The sequence below is a fragment of the Tupaia chinensis genome, unplaced genomic scaffold (genome assembly GCF_000334495.1).
Source record: "Tupaia chinensis unplaced genomic scaffold, TupChi_1.0 Scaffold000452_1, whole genome shotgun sequence".
NCBI lineage: Eukaryota > Metazoa > Chordata > Mammalia > Scandentia > Tupaiidae > Tupaia > Tupaia belangeri.
Window position 1 is genome coordinate 2,219,905 of NW_006159959.1, and position 17,631 is coordinate 2,237,535.

A 17,631-nucleotide genomic window follows, 5' to 3' on the forward strand; every position below is an offset into this window, starting at 1 on the left:
TTAATGAAGAATACTGTATCCAGCAAGATTATCCTTTAAATGGAAAGAACAAATAAAAGTATTCACAAATAAACAAAAACTGAAATAATTTACCAATAATAGTTCAGCTCTACAGGAACTCCTGAGCGGAGCGTCCTATCAAGATAACTAAAGAGAGACCAACAGAAATAGAACAACGGGACCAGCAGTTAGCGTAATGGGTATGTTGCTGAACTCCCATGTAGCTGTCCACGGTTCAAGTTCTGGACCTGGTGGCTTAAACTCATGCCAGGCATGTGTGCGTGTATGCCCAAGATCCCGAGAGGAGAATGGAGGAGAAGGGATTGCAGTGTGGTCATTCCCTCCTAGGGGGTGATTTCTCACTTCACTTTCTATCTCTCTATCTCTCTCTTTCTGGTGAGCACACACGCCCTATAACAAAAACCTCTCAAAAAAAAAAAAAAAAAAGAAATAAAACAAAAAACAACTGAGAAAATGGCTAACAAAATGACAGGGATAAATCTGCAAAATATCAATAATAACACTGAATGTGAATAGATCAAATTCTTCCATTGAAAGAAACAGACTGGCTAAACAGATTTAAAAGAAAAAAAAAAGAAGCTATTTATATCCTGCTTACACAAAACACAGCTCATTGATAAAGACATACATAGATTGAAAGTGAAGGGCTGGAAAAAGATATTGTATGCAAATGGAAACAAACACAAAAAGGCTGGAATAATGATACTGGTATCAGAAAAAATAGACTTTAAGATAAAAGATGTAAGAAGAGATGAAGAAAAACATCATATAGTACTAAAAGGATGTGTTCATCAAAAAGATATGATACTTGTAAATATCTATGCACCAAACATTGGAGCACCTAAATTCATCACAGAAAGACTTAGAAATTGGGACCAACAATTGGCGTAATGGCTATGTAACTGGACTTCCCTGTGGTCCTGTATTTGCTCCTATGTGCTTCTATAGCAGTACTTAAAGGTTATAAGTCAACTTCATGTATGTATGACCAACAAATATGTACTTTATGAGATAATGATAGTTCAAAAAACAGACTACAAAGGTAACAGAATATTTGGTACAAATATTTAATACTACAAAAGCACACTTGTACTGAGAAATGTTGCAAGTATAAACGATCAGGAAAGATTATCAACTCAAATTAACCAAACTGGTTTGTTACTCATAATTTAACTTTCTTATTTTTCTTTCAGTTAGAAATAGCTGAAGTGTTTAGAGATAACTGATGAATTTTCAGATTTTGGTGATGTAAAACTAGAAAGAATTACTCATTATATTTTCTTTATTCCTCTTTTTTTTTTTTAATTAAAAAGTGGACTGTCTTAGTCCATTTGGCTGGTGTAACTGAAATGCCATAATTAGGATGGCTTATAGACAACAACAAAAACGTATTACTCAGAGTCCAGGCTAAGAGCAGAGTGCCAGCTAGGTTATGTTCTCTAGAGGGTCCTCTTCTGGGATGTTGACTAATAATTTCTCATTATATCCTAATATAGTAAAAAGAGAGATCCAGATAACTCTCTGGGATCCTTTTTTTCATTTTATTTTATATTTTATTTACTATAGGGCACCTGCACTTGCAAGAGAGACAGAGACAGTGAGAAAGTACTTCCAAAGGATATAGCCACACCACAATCTTCTCCTCCATCCTACTCTTAAGATTTGGGACATACACCCCCACACACTCACACACACGTGTGCACACACACACACACACACACACACACACACATGATTGGCATGTTTTCCAAGCCACTGGATCTGGGACTCGAACCAAGCAGTTGGCCAAATGAGATCCAAGTTTCTCAACTACTGTGCCACTACCTGGCCATAGGATCTCTTTTGTAAGGTCATTAATTCCATTCATTAAATGTCCACTCTGATGACCTAAATTACTTCCCAAAAGTTTTTAAGGGGAGCAATATCATCACATTGTTATGAATGTATAAATGATCTGGAAAGATCTATGAACTGTAATTAAATTAATTAGATAGGCTTGTGATTCTTTATGAATTTTTAAAATACTGTTTGAAGAAATAACTTTTTGATCATTTTTCTCCATAAAATTTACTATATAATAGCTCATGAATAATTACATTTTCAAGTTTTTCAGAGATTTAGCTTTTTTTAAAGATGATTACCAAATTTCCAACTAAAGTACTATGAAATGTACAGTCTATACTTGTACTTTTCTAATATTCAATAGGCTGGCTTCTTTATAGATGTTTAATCAACATATCTTGTATATATGTATTATAAAACTCAGTAAGATAATTTATATAGATTTCATAATTGCTTGATAGTGAATTGAGATATGTAAAGTCAGTGCATATAAATGTTAAATACATATACAATACTTTTATAAAATACTTCAAATTGATATATTTTACTTACTAAAGTAGTTAAATTGAGGTTAAACTACTGTAAATAAAGATTTGTTTTAAATGATAAAGAAACTCAATAAAGAAAGGGTTAAAAATAAAAGAGATGTTTCTCAAATAATAGCTCCATGATGAACATTCTAAGGCCAAGAAAAGCTCTGTTTCTCATTTATTTGGGGACCAAGGTTGTTGCTGCTGCTTCTCTTTTCTTCTTCTTCTGCTGTTAGGCAAGATCTCCCTATGTCACCATCCTCCTACTACATGCTCCCTCCAAGTAGCTGGGACCATAATTGCACACATTTCTAGTAAATAGCTATTCCATTATCCCCTAAAAAAATTAGTTCTCTAAACTGGGCGGGGCAATGAGTGAGTGTTGCGGGTTAGGAATTTGCTTTTAAGAAAATAAATGCAATTCTACTTGGGCTTAATTGTCAGGAAGCCAGTTACATGGGCAGAGGCAACTGCAAGAGAAAATGGGAAATGTGGTCTCTATAGAGGCAGCCACATGCCCACAAAGAAAAGGGCAATCAATCATTCTCTCAAAATAATATCAAACATCTGTTAGATGCTAACCTCTGTGCCGGGCCTTGTATTAGGTACTGCATTACGGTGGAATATGAAGATAATTAAGCCTTCATTTATGACATAAAGGAAAAAAGGAACTGGATATAATTCAAACTGAGGAATGGTAGGGACCATTTGTACAATATGTACAATTATTTCCATTCTACTCAGGATTTGGGGCACACACACACACTTACTCTTGGCATGTTTTCCAAGCCACTGGATCTGGGACTCGGACCAAGCAATTGGCTGAATGAGATCAAAGTTTCTCAACTACTGTGCCACTGTCTGGCCATAGGGTCTCTTTTATAAAATCAATAATTTCATCCAGTAAAGGTCCACTCTGATGACCTAAATTGCTTCCCAATAGTTCTTAAGGGAAATAATAACTTGTTGGAGAAAATGAGATAAGAAATGAGATAGATATAAAGAAATATTAGTTATTATTTTAAAACTAAGTGATTTACAGTCTTATTTTAGAAAGAGTTTAGTTGAAATTTTAAAAATTAGAACACACAAAAGAAATAGTGGGATGTACTAAAAGCTAGAATATAAATTTGAGATATTCTATATTTATTATATATAATAAACAGTGCTACTAGAAAATGAAAATTAAAAAATATGTATAAAGATATTGACTTCTCAAAATCGTATGTATTTTAATAAATACTTAAAGCCTTAGAAAAATTAGCAGCATAAATATAAAACCTTTAAGGAGAGAATATTTAGGGCCATCCAAAATAATACCCCAATTTAAGTCATAGGCTAAAAAGGAATTTCCAAAGAAATTTTATTATCTGGCATTTAATTCAAATAACAAACCACTGTAACAGATACCTATGTTTTTCTGTGAAATTTCATAAATCTAAGCGATAAAATAATGCCATGCATTATATTTGTCAAGTCATAGTGGGAATTTACAACAGGGTCATTAGTTTTTATTAGAAATACTAAGTTGCTGCTATGGTAACCCCATGAGTCCCATTTGTAAAGACCTTTTGATGACTATAAATTAACCCATGTCACTAAATAAAATGTCAAAAAATTGCCAGTGACTTAAAATAAAACAATACCAGAAAACTAGAAATAACTAGTTATTTAAGTATACAGAATCAAAATGTGGTTAATTATCCTTGTGTGGGAGAAGAGAGAAATCATCTGAAAACTTCTCTGTAATTGAAATGCAGCAACATGCCTCTCTTCAACCTGATGCTGTCTAACTGCAATAACTGTTGACCCATGCAAAACATAAGTATGATTTCACTCTAAACCTCTTCAATCCTCTCCTAAAATGTTATGCTTCTTTAAGATAAACCTGACAGAATTTGACACTCACACAAAAGTCCTGTATGGTAGGCATGTACCAAGCATCACTGTGACATTCAGAAATATTCTAGTTTTGGCAACTGTTTGAGATTTGTGGCTCTCCTTTGACATTTACAAAGACTCTGAGACTATTTCCGAAAAGGGCTGGAACATTTCACTAGATATGTGGTTTCTTCAAAGGCCACTTCCAGATTAAACTATGAAACTCTGGATGGAAGGAATGTGAGACTGGTCTGAGATAGTATTTATTTTATTTGAAAAAAAATTAACAAATGACTGGTTCTACAAAAATCCAAATCAAACTGCAAAATAATAAAAAAAAATCAATATGTCTCTCAATGCTCTGTCCAATTGCTGAAGTTCCAAGATACTCTCATTTGTCTTTCATAGGACAGCATTCATTGCGGAAAACAACTCACATAGCTCTTTTGAGTATACTAGTGCTAATTAGTATACCTTTTCAGGATACGTTTATGCTGCTTTTTGTGTTAGTTAACATTATTGAAGAAATTTTTTTTTTTGCATTAAGATTTTTTTTAAGTTTAAAATCTTTGAAACTTTTATATAATGAATTGAGTTTTAGAAGATTATATGAGTAATGTGATTTGAAAACAGATAATTCAGAGAGGGGATACAATACAGTGAGAAAAATAGGTTAGACTTCAAGCCACATTTTTAACTTCTCTCATTCTTGATGTTTTTGATCTGTGAGAGTATGGTTTTGAGTGTGATTCTATTACTTTGAAATGTCTTGAAAGAAACAAGTATCTTGTAAGTTAGAATTTGACAGGAAAGACTGCTCTCAGCAGTATTCAGAACTGGTTTTAACAATTAGTGAATATGTAGATTTTTCAGGTTTTATAACCGTGTGTGCATGTTTGTGTCCTTTCCTCCTGAGGTGGTAAATTCCAACATTTATTCAGTAAAGTTGGAAAAAAACTCCCTGTGATCTTCCCAATCCTCCAAAATATATTTAATAAAAGAAGAGGAAGTGGCTCCACCTTTAAAACTGGCATTTTGTCAGCCATCATTGGAAGATGTCACAGGAAGATGTTTTCTGGTCAGTGACCAGGAAAGAAAGATGAAATTTAAAAAGGGAGACATTATATTCTTTCACTTAAGTTTATAAACATACAGTTCAGAATAAACTATTTAAAAAATAGAAGACCTGGTTTGAAAATACCTTCTGAGAAATACTTGAGACAGACATAACAAACATCCTTTCGAGAGGTTATTGTTTGATGCAGCTCTTAAGGAAAAAAAAAAATGATGCACATTAGTTCAGTTGAATATAGGTAATAAGTAGTTCTTTTAGTATTCACCACTGTTACCACATCTAGAGCACTGAGTCTAGAATGTATGTTTGTGTCCATTTTCAACCAGAGAGTTCTACTCCTTTATGTGAAACCAAGAAACATAAAAATACCTGGATCTTTAAGTTGGGTTTCAGTCTTTGTTCTTAATCTTTTGGTTTTGGCAAACATTCCAATCTTTTGTGAACTCTGGGTTCCCACCACATTAAAATCTTCATCATTGATTAAGAGTATCTTCCATAGTTTTGGATAGTAGATCTCCACTTTCTACTTTAACAGAGAAGGTCACTATTGCTCTGGTTCACTTCACCTTTTTACTTAAACAGAGCAGAATGCATGGAGATAATTGATTGGCATCTCAATGACTAGGACTTCTGCCCATTACCATGAAGCAAATGATGGAAAAAGAAGCAGTAAGGTATGACAGGCCCACACGGGACAGTGCCGTCAGATGCAGGCACTGTTTGTGCTGCCTGTGCCACTGCAGCACCGTTCTTTGAGGATTCACAAATGATTTCTAAAAAACTGCAAATGCCTTTTTCTACAGATGTAGTTCTGCCTGAAATCCCTGACTTTGAGCCAAAACTTGCGAGGAAGGGTGTCTTACCAGGTATGGTACATATACAGGTTATTTTGCATTCTTCATGCTAAGCCAAACAATTATTTTCTTTCAGATCTTGGAGATGAGATGATAGAGCATATGAAAATATTGGAGCCACACAATTGCCCATGACCTCAACTCTGCTTTCAAAAATGAAGGCAGACTGATGGATTGTAATGCAACAGAGTATGAAAAGTTCAGTCATATGGTGTTTGATTCCATATTGCAACTAACCTTTTGCTGCTTTTGTCAAGTTTTGATGTAGCATTACAGACACAGTTACCCAGAAAGATTATTAAAGTATATTTCTTTATTCAATTTCATGCATATATGAAGTCTGACTTTATATACTTTCTTCAAAATAATACATCACAAGTGATGAAGAGTTCTGAGATTAAAAATATTTATGTAATTGTGTTTACTATTATTATTTTAAATTTTGCTATAAGACATGTGTGCTCAGCAGAGAGAGATGAGAGAGAGAGAGAAACTAAAAAAGCAAACCACCAGGTCCAGGCCTTGAACAGTGGGAGTTTAGTTAGTGCCTTAACCACTACATCACCTGCTGATTCCAAAATTATAAGACATTAATGAAGTTTTGAAAAATGTAACTGGATGACACACTTCTCACTATATTTGTTTGACCTCTTGCATATAAAAAATTTCTTTATTTAATGTAATTTTAAATGTTTCTTAGTTTTAAGTTCTAATACAATATTTTAGCAGGTAGCTTAGATACTACTAGAAGATAGTGAAGGATCTGACTATGTCATCTCTGAAAACCACCACAGTGGCATGGGGACAGAAGTCTTTTTACCACTAGTAGAGGTAAAATAATCTCTATGCATGACCCACACTGACACCATGAGACAGTGGTCTTAATTCCAAAAGAGGATAAAGGTCCTGTTTTCTCTCTTGATCTTCTCTTACATTAAGTTATAAGGCCAATTAGTGTACCCTAGTTAAGTCTGGCTAGGGTGAAAGTATTGGATTTCACAACTGGAATAAGACGGCAGTTTTTGTCTTCATTGTTTGTCTGGTGGATAGCGGCTGTTGCCAATAACTTTATATGTCATGAGGTTGTCCTTACTATGCTGTTGGCTAGAGAGCACTCTTGGTCTGCCGAGAGAACGCACTGGGACTTTTATTGACTGTGCTCAGTGATATTTCTGTGTTCCTAACTTTGGTAGCACGAGTTTGAGAAATAGGAGACAAAAAATAATTCAGAGGACTTGTCACTCTGTCCTTCCTCATGTTGCCAGGTTCTTAGTTGGTCTGTCTTTTTTTTCTCTTTATTTCAGATTCCTCTCATATTTGTTTTTATAAATAAGTTGCAGGCTTTCTACCTAATTAGTAGGAGAAATAGGGAAAATTACGTCCATTTTATTTTTCTAGAGGAAAAACTCTCAAAATTACTTTTTTAACTACATTGTATTATGGCTTTTATTTATTACTATTACTTTCTGTATTCTTGATTCCCAACCAAATATCATATGTCTTTTGGAATTAAAATTAATTGGGGTGAGACCATACCCAAAGTTATAATAAATTTAAGATCTCATTTATTGAAATAAGCTCTTCAGAAACCTAAAACACATTTTTAAGTTAATCTATATTATAATGATTTGAACTATATGAGTCACATAGATACCTTTTTTGATTAGGAGGCAGAATATATAATATCAATTACATAGGAATATTTGAATTTAGGACAGAGATCTGTATTTAGTCAGATCATAAACTGTGAAGTTCCTTGAGATAAGGCACTGATGGTGGCAAAAATTCTGAACACACTCACAGACACTGACAGAAAAATTAGGTCCATAAAATATAGCTTTGGAAGCTAATTTGTATAGTATTTAGAGGATAAAAGCAATCTTCTCATAAAATATTTAATGTTTTTATCAATCTTAAGAAAACTAGTTGATATCTTACTTTTATTTCTTTGTCTTTTCTCAGAATTCAAATATTAGAACCACATGAATTCCATTCATTACAACATAAAAAATTAAATGATTAGTAATGTTAAATTGATTAGATTGATTTCATCTTGATTTCCTCTCAAAATTTTTTTCTTCTAATAATTACATTAATAAAATTATATAATCACTTTTTTATGAAATAGTATTAAACATAGAATAAAGAATGCTTCTGATGCTATGGAAAACTTACTATGGAAAAGTTAATAGTGACATATTTTCTAAAATGGAAAGTAAGTTGCAAAATTAGTTTGAGTGGAAATCTGTTAAGCATCAAATATCTCCCACACATCAGTGGCCTTTCTTCACACTGACATTTTATTTTAGTAGCTTCATCAGTCAATCAGAAAATACAATATGTTCGCTTTGACTTGTATGATGGTTTTGATTTAAATTCATATGTAACAAACACACATAGACACACATGGCTGCTACAAAAGAAAATGGACAATTCTTTAAGTTTTGTAAAGAATATTAGTTTAGGTAATAATTTTTTTTCATATGCACTTGCATTTTAATAGATATTTCTATTAATGATTATCCTTATGATGTACTATCTGTAGTTCAATTTTGCTTTTAGGGCTTCAGACAAAGTATAGAAATCTGAATATGTCTGGTTATAACTATGTTTATGAAACCAATGTTTGTAAAAATAATCAAACTGAGTATATGTAAAATAACAAAGAGACATAACAATGTTAGTCTATGTAGTGTGTGTAGAAAACTCTTGGTCATAGAACATCTCACTAAGAAGCAATTTATACATTGTTATGAAACATATTTTTACTGGATGAATGCCATTATTTGTGCCAATTGTGATTCTCAAATGTTTCTAAATATTTTTTCATTTTAAAAGTCACAGGTGTAGTATCATTTGCGGTATTATGACTTTGTGAGACTTATTCTGTCTACAAATGAATCACATTACAGATTAATTCCTCAACAAAGACACAGATTATAAATGGGATATATATTCTATGTAGAATTTTAAGAAGTGATGCTATCACCACAAACTATGTGTAACAAAGCTATGAGTTCATACAATAGCATTTATGTAGCATTGTAATTACTCAATAAAAGAAAGTGATGGTATCATAACCACATTTTAGCCAAAAATTTTGTTTAATACCAGTTGCTTTAGCCAGAGCAAATATTGATAGCTACAAAGATCAGATAACCGTAGAACTACACTAATGATATGTTTACCAGTTTATTACTCTATGTCTAGCTATCTAGCATTTCTTCAACTATATTGATGATATCAAATTTTAAAAATGTGTTATAGGGTACATATACTAATCACAAAGTGAGGAAGAAAAAGAGAGAGAGTAGAGAAAGAGATAAAAAAAGAGGAAGTACCCCTAGGGAAGATGGCCACACCACAACCTTATGCCCTCTGTCCTCTTCTCAGGATTTTGAGTACGCATGCACAGTTGCTCTACATGTCCCTACATGTTCCTCAAGCCATGAGGTCCAGAACTCAAACTTGCAATTAGCTATGTCACATCCAGTTGCATTAAATACCAGAGCACCAGCTGGCCCCAATAACACTAAATTAATAGTGATAAAAAAGGTTTCTTTTCACTTTCACAATTTAGCATTTATTTTCATTAACTTACAGATATTGAATCTTTTTCCTATCTAACTAAAAGAACCTATTATATGTATACAGTCTTTTAACTATGACCTTTCTCTTGAGGAATAAAGTACTTTCTAATATTGTTATCTAATATTACACTGTAATGCACTATATGTACATAAGTCTTTTGCTTAAACTTGACTATTTACTTATTATGCATTTATTGAAGAGGAGTATAAAACTGAAATTCTCATACATATTAATAAATTACCAAATTATGTTTCCATTAAAATTGGATAAGAGTATTGCATCTTCTTTCTCAATCAAAAGACAAATGCATAGCTTTGATTTGTTTATCTAATGCATAAAAAATATAGAGAATTTTTCTTTTTTTTCCAAGTGTATAGATAGCTCTTATTAAATATTGCACTAATGTATGGGAAATACAAGATATGATGTTTTAGGGATGTGAGAAAGGTGTACACCTACTTTTTTGACATTTTTACAAATATTGATTAATTATAGCTACATATATTTACAGAGTGCAAAGTAGTATTACAATTTTGAAGCACAATGTGAAATAATTAAATACATATAATTAACATTTATTACCTCGAATACTTAACATTTTTTGTAATGAGAACATTATAAATTTCCTCCCTTAATGATATTGAAATGTATAGTACTCAATTATTTACAGCATTCACCATGCTTACACTTGTCTTTATAAATCCTTTTGAAAAGATGTGGACATATTCCAAAATATCTTGTTTCTACTTAGATCCAAAAGCCAATATGCCGGCTTCCCTTATTATTCATATGTTCTGGAAATAATATTGAATTTTTTTCTAATGAGATATTTTTCATGTATCAAAAGAACACTTACATTTTCTACAAATTATACATGTGATATATTTTACAAATTGTAACACTCAATATGCTTTCATTGATTAGGTTAAGTCTACAACTATTTTAATATATTAAGAACCTTGAAAATTCAAAGTACTTGCGAGAGAATATCTAGTTTGGGCACTACCACAACATTGGGTTTACGATAGTTTAAAATGATTTTGGCATTCACTCTGAGCCAAACTATCTCTAAATTTTATGAATGAGACTGAGACTGAGGCAAATATCAAAAACAAAGGAATTTGCAAAAAAGGCTTAAAAAGAGAAAATGCCTCTTCTAAGGAACTCTCACCGGTAACAAATCATTTAAAGCATACGCTCAAATGTAACCGGAGCAATATATCAGATGTATGATTGACATCTCGACCAAACATCAATTTGTATGTTCCTTTTACACTCATAATATGAAGCAGATAAGAAAATACCATCAAATAACACTAATGCTTTTAAAGCTGATTTTAAAGATGGCTTTAAATTTCATTAGCAGCTACTGACAAGAGGGGCACTGAACCACATTAATTGTAGATGTAATATATGAGACAAAAGGTCAGACATGTGGAGCAAAGACCACAGTCTGATCTGGAGATGAAACAGTCAGTCGCAAGCTGCTAACTTTGCCTTATTTCTTCTCTTCAGAACCTATGTTCTGAGATAAGCAGAATTAAACCCAGTATTTGGATTCTTCCTCAGAAATGATGAACTAACTAGAATATTGGGCTGAATTTACAAAAAAAAAAAAAAAAGTTGGAGATGGTTGCGGTAGTAATATGTGTGTGTGTCCGTGTGTGTATGTGTGTGTATTATCACTGTGTATAAAATCTGTCTTTATGGTTATAATACAGTATAAATTTTACCTAGTCTATACAATTAAGTTATTTAAAGATAAACAAACTAAAATTTGGGGCTAATTTTAAAAAAAAAAAAAAAAAGTTGGAGATGGTTGCGGTAGTAATATGTGTGTGTGTCCGTGTGTGTATGTGTGTGTATTATCACTGTGTATAAAATCTGTCTTTATGGTTATAATACAGTATAAATTTTACCTAGTCTATACAATTAAGTTATTTAAAAAAACCTTCTTTTTCATCTCTAAAGCTAAAATGTTAGCTATTTAATGAACCATGTTAGAATGTGAAATTCACCCTCTGCTAACTATAATGTTTTCTGATTGCCTGTCTGAAAGGAGTGGGGGGAATAAAAGAAGTTGAGGGGAAAGGTTAGTGCTTTTGATTCAAACAGTCTTGAGAGTGGATACTTCTAAATTTACAGAAGAAAATAACAAGTATATGTGAGAAATAGAAAGCATAATAATTGATTTTAAAGTGACAACTGCCATATGTGAAGTTTGGAAACTTAGAAATGCTAATATTTCCGGTTCAAAACCCTAAAAACTCTAAATGGTAACCAAAGGCAGCAAGTGAAATATCATTAAACTGTTTACCACTTTTAAATGAAAAGAGAAATACTTATTTTTATTTTGTCTTATATTTATTTCAAAGACTCCGTTTAGAAAATAATTGATTCTTACTGGTAAATGTTGTTAATAACTCCAAGGTTATAGAAATATACTACTTAATTTTGTTCTTTCAGCAATGTCCCATCATGATTTATTGGGGTCAATTTATGTATTCTTAAATATATTTAGACATTTCTGTCTCATTCTATTTATACATTTTGTTACAAAAAAGAAATATTTAAAAACTATATATATTTTTCAAGTTCTTTTTGCCATAGGGCATGTGTGCTCACCTGACAAAAAGAGAGAGAACAAGAGAGGAAAATGCACATTTGTATCAAATATATTATTAAAGTCTCAGGAGGTTTCATTGGAGTTTGCAGCATTATATATCTCATAAAACAATATAGCTCCATAATATAAAGCACTATTGGTTTTGTAATAATATAATGCCTGAAATATGGACTTTTCATGAAAAAGTAACTGGAGTTCGCTAAACAAAAATGGTATTCAATCCCTTATAATGAAACTAAAAATAAAATACTTAGGACCTAAATAAGTGGAGGAATAGACCATATTTAATGAATTGGGAACTCAATTTTTTTTCTTTTTTTTTGGGGGGGGGAGAGTTGTTTTGCTATAGGGCGCATGCGCTCACCCAGAAAGACAGAGAGAAAGAGAGAGAGAAAGAGATAGAAAGTGAGAAATCACCCCCAAGGGGGGGATGGCCATGCAGCAATCCCTTCTCCCCTATACTCCTCTCAGGATCTTGGCACGCATGCACACATGCCCTGCGTGAGTTTAAGCCACTGGGTCCGGGACTCGAACTGCGGTTGACCACATGGGAGTCCAGCAACATAGCCGGTATGCTAACTCCTGGTCCCGGGAACTCAGTATTTTTAAGACACCAATTGTCACCAAATTATCTGTAGATTCAGTGTAATCATAATAAAAATTCTGGTAGGCATGTTTTTAAATGTAGATACTGACAAGCTAATATAAATTGCTATAGAAAGAAAATATTCTAAACCATAAAAATATTATGAAGAATAAGGTCAAAAGGATTTATACAATTTAATTTGAAGAGTTATCTTAAAGCAGTGTTATAAATTTAGTATAAGTTATACTATAGTAATCAAGAAACCATGTTATTGGCAAGAGGATTGACCTAAAGTTCAATTGAACAAAATAGTCAAGAAAAATTTTCAATGATATGTTTTCTGATATTTTCAAGAAAAGTGCTAAAGAAATTCAAATATAAAAATGAAAGTATATTCAAGAACTGTCTCTGAAATAACCAAATATGTGCTTAGTGGGAAGTGAGGGAGGAACATTAAACTGGACTTCATACACTTAAACACACACAAAATTTCAAAAGCTCTATATGTCTAAAGGCATCAAAAACCCAAATGTAGATGCCAAAACCTTACAATGTCTAGAGAAAGACGTAGGAGAAAATCTCTAAGATGTAAATCAATCTAGACTCTTATTTCTTAATAACCAAGCAACTAAAAATAAGATGCAGTGGTACAAAATCATGGCCTAAGAATGATCATTAATATCAAATCAATTTCTAGTCATTCCGCAATAATATAGTGTGGGCCACAACATGGGAAAACATTTGTAGAAGAGCAAATGTTATTGATGTCATGTTCATTATTTCCCTTTGTTAAACACAATACTCAATAAATTGACCCTTTATTATTATTTTTTTTACATGTCTGATGTTAAAAACAGTTAAGTTGTGGTTTACCATTGACTATGCAAAGTAGCATAACAAAAACTAGTATCTTCCTTTAATCAAACTATTCTATACAACTATTCTATACTCTTTTTAAAGAATTATTTATTTAATTTTACTTATTATTAGTAATATTATTTAATTTGCTACAGGGCATGTGTGTTTACTAAAGAGAGACAGATAGAGAGGGAAAGTGAGAAAGCAAGCCACCAGGTCCAGGATTCAAAAGGCAGTCAGCCACCTGCGGGCCATCATTAGTTTTCTTTAAATTTTATTTTAGATGCCACTTATTCTGTCCCTTCCACTGAGTTTGCCTTCTCTCTTCTGCCTCAATGTATCAATAGAATAGACATCCTTCTCCTAGGTCCAATTGTATTCCAAATATTCCTCTGTTATAGAATTGACTTCACTGCATTACATTGTTATTTTAAAACTCAGCCTAGGGGCAGGCAGACAGGTAGATGTCATGATGGTTAAGGGCCCTGGACTCACATGGCCACACACTGTTCAAGTCCCAAACCTGCTGGCTTACTTTCTCACTTTCTCTTTCTATCTCTCACTCTATCACTCTCAGGTCAAATTAAAATAAATAAATTAATAAAGTTAAATAAAAATAATTCTTAAAAACAGTCTTGAAAGCAGCAGTTGGCATAATGGCAATGTGACTGGACTCCCATGTAGTCGACTGCTGTTCGAGTCCTGGACCTGGTGGCTTAAACTCACACTGGGTGCATGTGCAAGTGTGCCCAAGATCCTGAGAGGAGAATGGAGGAGAAGGGATTGAGGCATGGCCATCTCTCCTAGGGGGTGATTTCTCACTTCCTGTCTCCCTGTCTCTCTCTGTCTTTCCAGTGAGCACACGTGCCCTATAGCAAAAATCTCCCCCCCCCAAAAAAAAAAATTAGTCTTTTTCTTGTTGGAAATATCTGGAAATGAAAGACATCATTTATACAAATTAAACCCAATGCTGATGCCTGGCACAATGACAAATAGATTATGCATACTCAAGAAATTTCATTAGGAAAAGATACATATACTTTTATAAATTATTTATGTTTTTGCAATTTTCATATATATATATTAATTTCTACACTCAGCTGAAAATGAGAGTATGGGAAGAAATTTATTTGCCTAAAATTCCCAATTATTTTCTTTTTTGTTTGTTTGTTTATTTATTTATTTAATTTTGGAGAGGTTTTTTGCTATAGGGCACGTGCACTCACCAGAAAGACAGAGAGAGACAGAAAGTTAGAAATCACCTCCCACGGGGGATGGCCACACTGCAGTCTCTTTTCCTCCATTCTCCTCTTGGGATCTTGGGCATGTACACACACACGCATGGTGTGAGTTTAAGCCACCAGGTCCAGGACTCAAATCGTGGTTGACTACATGGGAGTCCAGCGACATAGCCATTGCACCAACTGCTATTCCCTGTTTGTTTGTTTATTTATTTTACATTCATTCACTGAGCATCTTCACAGCATACAAAATGTGATTTCCCATCCACAATACACTGTAGAGTGGCTTAATCATTGATGTTATAATTGACAAATAATTTTCCATTTCAGTTTCATATATGTATGTGTGTGTGTGTGTCTGTGTGTCTGTGTGTACACACATCACACACACACACACACACACACATACACATTTATGCATTTCCTCTATTTCTCACCTTCTGCTGTTTCCCAACCTCCTGCCACATTGTCTCTGCTGTCTACAGTTGCTTTTCATTCTTTTTTTGTTTGCCCACATTTTATTGATTGATAAAATATCTTAGTTAATCTAACTACTTTCAATTGCAAGTTCAGCTGATATATACATATCTGTGAACATATGTCTGACTTTAGGCATGAAACACTCTGTAGAATGAATATACTATAAAGTAGCACCTAGCTGATGCTATATAGCTTACTGTGGTTATTAAATAGTGTGTTTTAATGATTTTTTTAATTTCAAGAAAATCAGTTTTAGCTTTAATAAATCAAAATTTTAAAAATTGCTAAGAGAGCTTTGCTTAAAACTTAAAACCAGGAAACAGTTTAGGATTCTGTTCAAATAGTAGACACATGAACCTATTGGCAGCTCAAGAAAAGACAAAAATCCTTAAATCTGGAAAACAAAGCATAGAAGAAAACCGGTAATGTTTTAGTCAAAAGTCCTAAGATTCTATTTCACCGATTCAGTCTCATGTATTTAATCTATCTTCTGTTATGGGCCAATCTTCCCATTTAAATTCTGGAAGATAACATTCAGCTCCAGACTTGTCCCTGCCATTAAGCTGACTATTTTCTTAGTTATTTTAGTATTCTTATTTTTGTGTGTCTGTATCTAGTTTTCCTGGTATAGCACTCCCTTCAGCAATTCTTGGACAGTTGGTCTGATGTTGGTAACTTTCTTCAGATTTGTGTATCTAAGAATGTTCTTGGTCTTTTGGTACCATATGAGGGATAATCTTGCCAGGTACAGTATTCTTGGTTGAAATTGTTTTTCCCTTAACACCTAGAATATATTTTCCCATTCTTTCCTTTGTTGTATTGTTTCCAATGAGAGATCCACTGTTAGCCTGATAGGATATCCTTTGTAGGTAAATTGACATTTCCCTCTTGCCTGCTTAATATCTTATCTTTGTGGTTTTGGTCAATCTGGCTGTATTTTGGAGAAGATGTCCTTGGATTGATTCTATTTGGGGTCCTTTGTATTCCTTGGGACTGGATCTTTGAATGCCTTTCTAAGTTTAAAAAGTTTTCTCCCAGGATTTTGTGGACTAGATTATCAATACCCTTATTTCTTCACATTATGGGATAGCAATTATCTGGATGTTTTAATATTATCTATTCTTTCTTGTATATTGTTCTCATTTTTTTCTGGCTATTTTATTAGTTTTCCTGGTGGATTTTTCTAGACCAGTGATTCTGTCTTCTAAATCTGAGATTTGATCTTCTGAATAATCTAGTCTGTTTTTTACTACTTTCAAGGGAGGTTTTGATTTCCTGTATTACAACCTTCATCTCTAACAATTTCATTTGATTCTTTTTATTTTTTTGAGAAGTTTTTGCTATAGGGCTTGTGCACTCACCAGAAAGACAGAGAGAGACAGAGAGATAGAAATCAAGAAACCCCCCTCCCCAGAGGGAATGGCAAAGCTACAATCCCTTCTCCTCCATTCTCCTCTAGGGATCTTGGACACAAATGCACATGCATCCAGTGTGAGTTTAAGCCACTGGGTCTGGGGCTCGACCCATGGTCGACAACATGGGAGTCCAGCAACACAGCCAGCTAACTGCTGGTCCCCATCTGATTATTTTTTTATGGTGTGTATTTTCTCTTTCAGATTGTGCAAGAACCTCCTCTCCTCCTGGAACTCTTAATTTTCTTTTCTCCTGGATCTTCTGGAATTCATTCTCTCTCTTCTCATGCATATCTGCTTGCTTTGTCACTATGAATATTCCAAATTATTTATCTGACATTTCTGTGAGTTCCATTTACAGTCTGAGGATGGAGAGGAAGAGGAGTTATTCTTTTACCTTGGAGGTGAGGTATTTTCTTGCTTTCTCATATTTCTTGTGCCTCTGTGGTTATTTCTCATCATCTGATGGATTGTGCATTTCTTCCTAATTCTTGAAGCTCAATCTGAGCTTCCTTCAGATGTTTATAGGGGGAGGTTATCTTCAGTCTTTCTTCTGTTCCATTTTTCACCTTTTGTGGGTAGAGGTTGTCCTACTAGTCTGAAAATAAATCTGGAGGAAGAGTCTCAGCAGGAC

At 33.3% G+C, this 17,631-nt stretch overlaps 1 pseudogene; it reads left to right on the forward strand.

The window, feature by feature from the left end:
* The first annotated feature begins 6,025 nt into the window (after positions 1-6,025).
* The window catches only part of LOC102494808 (60S ribosomal protein L14 pseudogene), a 43,952-nt pseudogene continuing 32,346 nt past the window's right edge, over positions 6,026-17,631 (forward strand).